Source organism: Cetorhinus maximus, chromosome 8, assembly GCF_964194155.1.
Source record: "Cetorhinus maximus chromosome 8, sCetMax3.hap1.1, whole genome shotgun sequence".
Classification (NCBI taxonomy): Eukaryota; Metazoa; Chordata; class Chondrichthyes; order Lamniformes; family Cetorhinidae; genus Cetorhinus; species Cetorhinus maximus.
In genome coordinates this window covers 29,098,509-29,106,730 of record NC_135886.1, presented here as the reverse complement: position 1 = coordinate 29,106,730, position 8,222 = coordinate 29,098,509, and the positions used below count along the sequence as shown (strand labels likewise).

The window sequence follows — 8,222 nt, the reverse complement described above, 5'->3', positions numbered from 1 at the left end:
TATGGGTAACCACCTTGTGCATCCTGAAATTTCTTACTGAATGAAATTTCAATGTCTGTTTTCCAAAGAATTATGCCTTAGAACTTCTAATCTCTGGATGGTCGTATCCTGGAGTTACACTTTCAAGATGTGCTGGGAGACCCTTTGGAAATCCTTACACGCTGCCTACACAGGAACTGCCATGGAAGTTTGGACTTCTGTTAGACAATTCTCCTCTGTCTGCATTTACCCTCCGAAAACTCTGAGCTAAAGTTGGAGACTTCGGATGGTTCCAACTTATTTACTTGAATAGTTACTTAGGAAAAGTTCCAACTCCTGGGTAATGATAGTGCTGACCCTCTCCCAACTCCTCACTGGACTCCCCGATTACCCTCCCTGACTCCCATTGACTTGACTACAACCCCCCCATCACATGAGAGCCACCCCGAACTCGCTAACCTACCCTACCCATTCACCTGCCACCCTACCCTTCACCCACTCACCTGCCACCCTACCTCTTCACCCACTCACCTGCCACCCTACCCTTCACCCACTCACCTGCCACCCTACCTCTTCACCCACTCACCTGCCACCCTACCCCCTCGCCCATTCACATGCCACTCTACTCCCTCACCCACTTACCTGCCACCCTATCCATTCACCTACCCATCTGCCACCCTACCCCTTCACCCACTAACATGCCACCCCCTCACCTGTCACCCTACCCCTTCACCCACTTACCTTACAGACTTACCTTCTCTCCCTAGCTTCTCAAAGTGGCTTTGGAACAATTAAATTTACAGGAATACGGCAACTAGTGCTGTAAAAAGAGGGCATGGCTTAGCTTCCTCCAGTGATCCTGCATTATGAGGACATTTCTGAAGCGTTTATATGATTATTTGTCATTTATATGACCATTTAAAAACTCCATTACAGAAGTCCGGGTGAGAAAGGCAGAGCTCCGGTGCAAGGTAAGTAAATAGGAGCGGAGTGGCAATCCAACAGTTCTTGCCACTCCTTGGGAGATTCAGTCCATTATTCCTAAGCTTCAGCCAATGAACATTGGAGTTATCCAGCTTTACAAGTTGTTAGCTGCCAAAAGGCAAGCTTCATATGAAGTCAAGTCCGAATTCTCGATTAGTCTGCTGGCTGCCATGAATTTTGTAGCTGGTAGGATCTAATGACTTGTGACAGTACCAACTGCTCTCACCAGTAAAAAAAAAAGGGGGAGAATCTGGTGGTGTTCAAAAAATTGAAGTTGCCCCTGGGCTGCAGGGTGATGGGGGCGGGGTGGTGGGGGCAACGTCAGCAAGCAGGAATGATGCTTACAGATGTTTTTCAGTATAACTGCATTGCAGTTAGAGACTCTTCGATCACTTCAACCTCCATCAAAGACTTTAGCCGACCTGAACTGAAACCAAATTAGCAAGGAGAGCAAAAGATGATGGCATTGATCCTGATCCCCTGCCTCCGGCAGCCTGTGTCAAAACCTGACATTTGATATTACCCACAATGCTCAGCTAGTGACCTTATTTGCCTCAAAAGCGTGGCCAATGTGGCAAAAGCTAAAGAAACAATTATAATTCAATTCTGAAATTTAAACAGCCCAAAATAACTGATTTTCTTAAAGAATAACCCTCATTACAGTGAAATTAAAAGTAGTGGATGTGGCCCATGGATTTTCAAGGCCAATAAATCAAAGCTAATTATGGCGGAATTGATATTTTAAGCAGCTTCAACTCTCATCTATAATAAGCAATTCAATGGTCCTGACAGTGGGCACCACTGATGTTAAACTGTCGAATACAGCGACGAATGTTATTATGGGGCAGGATTTTTAGTTTGGTGGGCGCCCATGATTGGCGGGCCCAGGAGTGGCCGGGGAATGGACCCCTACTGCAACTTCATGTTGACTGGCCAATTAACGGTCAGCCAGCATGAAAGACACGCTGAAACGCTCAGAACTGCTGGGGTGGGGGGGCGGAAGGAGGGCGAGCACTGAAGTCAGCGCGGGTGCGGGGGCAGCATGGAATGAAAGCTCCCTGAAGGCAGAGAGCTACCTCAGGGAGCTGAAGAATTTGATTGCAAAAAATAAAAGATTTAAAAAACTGGGAGAAAATGTCCACACATCAGAATCAGTCACCGGAACGTGTGGATGATGAAAATTCTGTCTAAACATCTTTATTTTAAAAAAAATTAATAGTAGAAACCTCATCCCGCCCATGGATGAGGTTTCCTGAAAAATGTGAAGGCCACCTGGCCAATTTGCCCGCCAGCCAACCCTAACGTTGGACCGGCAATGAAAAATCTCAGTAAACTACCACTTTAATGGCCTTAATAGGCCTCTCAATTGTTGGGGGGGGGCGCGCTTCCAACTCTCGTGCGTGTCCGCCAACCGAAATATCGCGCAAGTGTGCAATGACGTCGGAAAGCTCACCCGAAGTGATCACGTGCTATTTCACACTCAAGCGTGTCGGGTGCACACCCGCACGCCAAGCGAAAAATTCTGCCCACGGAATACAGTTGCTAGTGTCTGAGTATTTGTGCTTTTTTTATTTCAGCCTGTCCTTGTTTGTTCTTTACCCCTCTCCCATTTTCAATCCGTGCCAACACAGAAATCACAGGAAAGAAGTACTTGCATTAATAGTGTCTTTCGTGATCTCTGGACATCCCAAAGTGCTCTGCAATCAATGAAATATTTCTGAAGGATAGGCTGGGATTTCCCGGCCCCGCCAGTGGCGGGCATCATCGCAGACAGGACAGGAAAATTTGGAGAGTGGCCAAAATTTTCCCATCCCACCTGCGACGGTGCCCGCCACTGGCAGGGCTGGAAAATCCTGCCCATAGTCACTGTTGTAATGTAGGAAACACAAATCGAACAAGTCTTCAAGCTTTGATGGAATGTTCTGTCGTAATTGTGACTGAACTATATAAGGCACTGTCTCAGACAGTGACTTTTCAATTTGTACATTTAACCATGCTTCTGACTTCAACTGAAGTTGTTGCAGGATTTCCACATAAATAATGACAAATAATACCATTGGTATTATGGGTTGGTGGTGGTGTAGTGATAATGTCTCTGGGCTAGTAATTCAGAGACCTAGGCTAATGCCCTGGGGATATGGGTTCATAATCCCACCACAGCAGCTGGTGGAATTTGAATTCAGTTAAAAAATCTGGAATGTAAAGCTAGTGATAGCGATCAAGAAGCTATCATCAGTATTGCTTTTTGTCTTGTACTCATCAGGACAACTCACAAGAATATCAATATGAGGGGACAACAACAATTTATACAGTAAGTGAAGAGAGTGTTGATTAGTTGGCAAGTGCCATTACCATGAAGAATGCACCACTGATGGTGACTGACAGTTAACTGCCATTGCTTCCGTCACATTTATCTAAGTTTTTACATATTTGTTCAAATTTATATGACTTTTTAACATAATTTTGTCGCCATTTATATGACAATTTCAAAATCCTGTTCACATGCATGTGACATTATAAAAATAAGTTTATTGCTTTTTTAACTTTTACCATGCCTACTGCTCCTGTCAGCCTTGACAGATTCTGTTGGCATGGCTTCATTCACTGCATCACGTGCTCTGCCCTTTAAGCCTGCATGAGTGAATGCTGCAGAGCTATAGTGGGGCCTATGTCATCAGGGAATCCTTCTGCTTTCACAGTGAAATTCTCACCAGTTGCATGGGGTTAAGTAAGTAAGCACTTTAGGTCAAGGTCAATGGTGAGTGCTGTCTCTTTGTTGCTGGGTGCAAAATACAGGCCAATGTATTCTTCCCAATGGATATGGAGCATAGGAAGTAAATGAAGTTGAGGTACAGATCAGCCATGCAAGGCTGAATGGCCTATTTCTATTCCTGTGTTCCCTGTTTGCTTCATAGTGTATACTATGGACAATGTACACTGAAACCATATAATTGTATAAATCACATTTTTATAGAGTGTAAATACATATTGGACATTACAACTTTATGTATGTTTGAGAGAACACAAAAATATGAAAATGGCAGTTTGGTTCATTTTGTTCAGGCCTGCCCATTATTTAATGATTTAATTGAAAACATAGTCATTATATGGTAATCTTTTATGCCTTCATTTAATTTAATGGAGAAAATGCAAACGTGCAATAATTATAGTAAAAGGCCAGATGACTGTTAATACGTGCAGCTGGGGCAATAATATTACCAGAGCCAGGATGATTCAAGGTGACAGTTTTAAAGTGTTTTACATTACCTAAAAGATATGATAGTTACAATGGGTGGGATTTTCCGGCCCATCCTGCTAGCGGGATCTTCTGGTCCCGCTGATGTCAACGGAGATTTGAATGGCTCGCCTCATCCACCATGGGGGAACCCACTGTGGCGGGATCGGAAAATCCCGGCCATGGCTTAATCAACCTCTGCCACACACAGGACTACAATTTCAGCTTGTTTCAGTAACAGCACTTGGAGCAAGGAAAGGTTCCAAAGCAAAAATTGCAACGCAGTAGATCTTTGCATTTTATAAACATTCCCAATTCCATCAAGCATTTAGTAATAAGGTGAATAGAAATGAATGTTTGGAAACACAGGCTTTAAAATGTTAAACACATTGAAAAGTGTGGGTAAATATAATTTAGATTACTCTTTTGCATCGCAGATAAATGCCAAAATGGACTGGTTGGGCCAAATGGCCTGTTTCCAGGCTATAACTTCTATGGATGCACTTCTTCTGTTCTGCCTATCTTTTATTTGTCTTTATATGCCATGCTTTCCATTTTATTGATCTTTAAAAAACTTATTTTCTGTTATTTCCTGAACCTCCGGTGACATGCTATCTATTTTGGAATTGGCACTCACGTTGATGATGCTTAGACTCTTGTTGACTGGAAACCAATCCCAAGCACCAGATTTCCAACTCGTAGTGAGCCAAAGTGTTGTCATTTGACTGTAGCTACCAAACCATAATTACAGTGTGTTCTACTTTTCAGTCTCACATCCCTGCTTATCACCTAAGAGATAATTGCTTGGGAGGCCCAGAAATCTGCAACACTGAAATGAATTGACTGGCTGGCAGTGGCACATGGGTAGTAATTCTTAAATGGAATAACATGTAAATGCCTCATATATGTTTCTCCTCCCTTTTTTAGTTCAAAGATATTTAATTATTTCTGACTTTTGGCCTTCATGCTTTTGGATGAAGCTGAACAGGAAAGGGTTAAAAGGACACCTGCAAAAACGTGATCTATTGCAGAAGTTCAACTCGCTGAAGAACTCACAGTAGAATATACATCAGATGAAGCTTGGGAATTATCTATAAATCTTTAAGAATTTCATTCACCCAATGTTAACAGAAGGATTTTAATCTGTCAAGGTTAAATCTGTGACCTGATAGTTACAGTATTCCATTACAAAAACAATTCATGATCTAATAAAGTTCTGTGACGCTCTGATACTCATTACAGCCACTGTTTTTCATTTTTCTTCTGTTAATTCTTTTGACGCACTTGCATACATAAAATGTTCATTAATTTGAAAACATAAAACTATCTATCAACTATTCTGTTACCAAACCCACAGAGATTGATCAGAATCTGTTGATTTACTGACAATATTTTATGAGAAGTGAATAATTCTAAGTGCTATGCTCATGACATTAGAGACAGGGTCAGTTAGTATCATTAAATTCAGATTGATTGTATGTGACACAGTAGAATGATGTCACATTTACTCCTGTCACAGTTAGTTATTTTTAAGCTCATCAAAATCTGTGTCACAGTTTCCTTATTTTGTGTCCAGCCTCATTCCTATTTCGTGTCTTTGATTGTCTTAGGCGTTCAGTAAGTACAGTGATAAAGGCTGCATTTCAACTTTGCAACATCCACTTAAGGAAGAAAGAAACTTACCTGAGTTATTGTTCACATTTTTCTACCTGTTGCTGTGCAGATTTTACAGTTTTTTTTCTCTCTGTTGTCAAAACTATCAAAACCCCATGTAAACACCTTTAGTTAAGGTCTGCGTGAATAGTCACAGATTCCTGAGTTCATGAAAAAAGTAGATAGGGAGCATTTTTTTTAGGACATTTTGATATGGCTACTTGTTTTCTGCCTTTGATTTTCCCTCTTTTTTTTAAGCTATCTGTAATTCATAGCAAACCAAGGGTAGCTGACCTCTTTCATAGTTCCACAACGATTTGCAGATTTATTCTTGTAGAGCAAACAAAACTGGACGAGTAATAGCGAGGGTATTTACTGTATGTTAATAATGTCATGGCTCCCATGTGGAGAGTAATCTTGTTCCTTTTCATCTCTCTCCATGTGTATCTACTTTGTTTTCTTTTGAAAGCAAAAATAAAATTGTGGGAAAGTGCCTGAGACATTGCTAAACTTTTAAATTGTGATTTTGTGATAAATTTACTACTATATACAATATTTTTTACCCCCAGGGTTGTGATGCTGCAGTGGGCTTCTGAATTACCAAAAAGGAGTGAAATGAAGTGAAATCTAACATTTCCAATGACCTTGCAATGTCGCAGCCTTGTGCCTTGGGGGGTGATTTCCTCGTGGCTGCTGCTTGCTTTCTGGGAAATTATGTCATTAGTAACTAGAGTGATTTGTTTTCTATTTTTAGGACAAACAGACGGGGAAATGTAGCAAACCATGATTCTCTCACAGCCTTGTTCCAGATTTTGTTTTTCACGCTAATAACTTTGTATATTCCAGAGATGAGTCATGATGATGATATTTCCAACCAATTACATAGAAGTCACAGCTTTTGGCCCAGCTAGTTTATACTCTAGATAAGCCTTCTCCTATTCTACTTTCTCAAGCCCTATTTGCATAACCTACTCCCTCATGTACTTAACTCCCCTTTAAATGCATCTACGCTATTTGCCTCAACTACTCTATGTGGTAGCAAGTTCCAAATTCAAATCACTCTTTGAGTAAAGAGCTTTCTCCTTAAGTTTTATTGGAATTATTAGTGACAATCTTATATTAATGACCTATAGATTTCATTTACCCCACAAGTGGAAAAAAAATGTCTCTACATTCACTCTATCAAACTGCTTCATAACTTTAAAGGCGACTGTTAGATCATCACCCAACCCCCCCCAACCCAATGTGGTTGAATGGCACAGTGTGGCCTTCATGGAACATTTTGATTTGTGTTCAGTTAAATTTAATAATATTTGTTATAAAGAGAAACATTAAAATTATCACAGGCCTTTCATTAAAATATTGAATGTAACTTTTGACAATGATGTCATATTGAGGCATTTTAGTGAACATTCAAACACTTAGTCCATGGTCTAGTAGAGTAGAAGGGAGTCTGGGGTGATTGGGAGGGGAGCTGCGATTTTCAATTATTCTCCAATCTGTTTATCTGAAAATGAAACAACTGACAATTGAAAATTTAAAAAAGGAACCGCCTGCACTTGTCCAAGACTTTGTGTTGAAATGGGCACCTAGCACTTCTGCCCAAAACAGGCCGCAGCTTTGTTATTTAACTCTGGGCCTTAAGGTAGTCACGTGACCTTGACAACATTTTCATGCAGCAATAGACAAAATATCTGCTGCATGCATTGCGTCAATTGGTAGAGGGGCATCGAGCATCCTAAGCAGTGAAACTTAAATGGATCACTAGAGGTTGCTCAAGAAATAGCCCCAAAATATTTTTACAGTGATTTTTTTTTTGGTGGGGGGTGGTGCGGCGGGGGCTAGGAAAAGTGTGGATGCTCCTCCTGGCCAAAACGTCTTCAGGTTCACTGGAGGCCAACCCACGATTCATTATTCACTCCACTTCCAAATTGCCTCTACTCTGAGCTTGAATCTGGCTCTGCTTCCGGAAGTAACCGTTGATTTTTCCACCCCCTCAGCTAGCTGCCTGTGTGAGGCTGCTGGGTGGTAGCAGTTTGTCTGAAATACTTACATGAGGTTTTATTGTGAAAATGGTTTTGGCCTCTTCTGTGACCAATTTGGCCTGGCACATCACTCACCCTGGACCACCATCAGCTCAATTTACCCTTCAGTTAAAACTGCTGTCAAGGACTTTGTCTGGTATTGTAAATACCCACTAGAGCCTTTAGCTTTACAGCACTAAAAAACCAGAAGTAATGAAGCTGTCATTTGAAAATATTAAGCAATTGTTCTCTTTATGTTGATATTTATAGAAATATTGAAGCATTTGTTGATTTCTTTGCCAAAAAGTTATTGATTACAGATTAAACAATATCATAATGAACATCGC

The 8,222-nt window shown here is 41.0% G+C and overlaps 1 long non-coding RNA gene across 1 annotated transcript; it reads left to right on the top strand.

Annotated features, from left to right (window-relative positions):
* The first annotated feature begins 851 nt into the window (after positions 1-851).
* On the top strand, positions 852-6,361 carry LOC144683259 (uncharacterized). The gene is made up of 2 exons (XR_013577211.1): positions 852-950; positions 5,126-6,361. It is a non-coding gene; the product is annotated as an uncharacterized LOC144683259 (long non-coding RNA).
* The last annotated feature ends 1,861 nt before the right edge of the window (positions 6,362-8,222 follow it).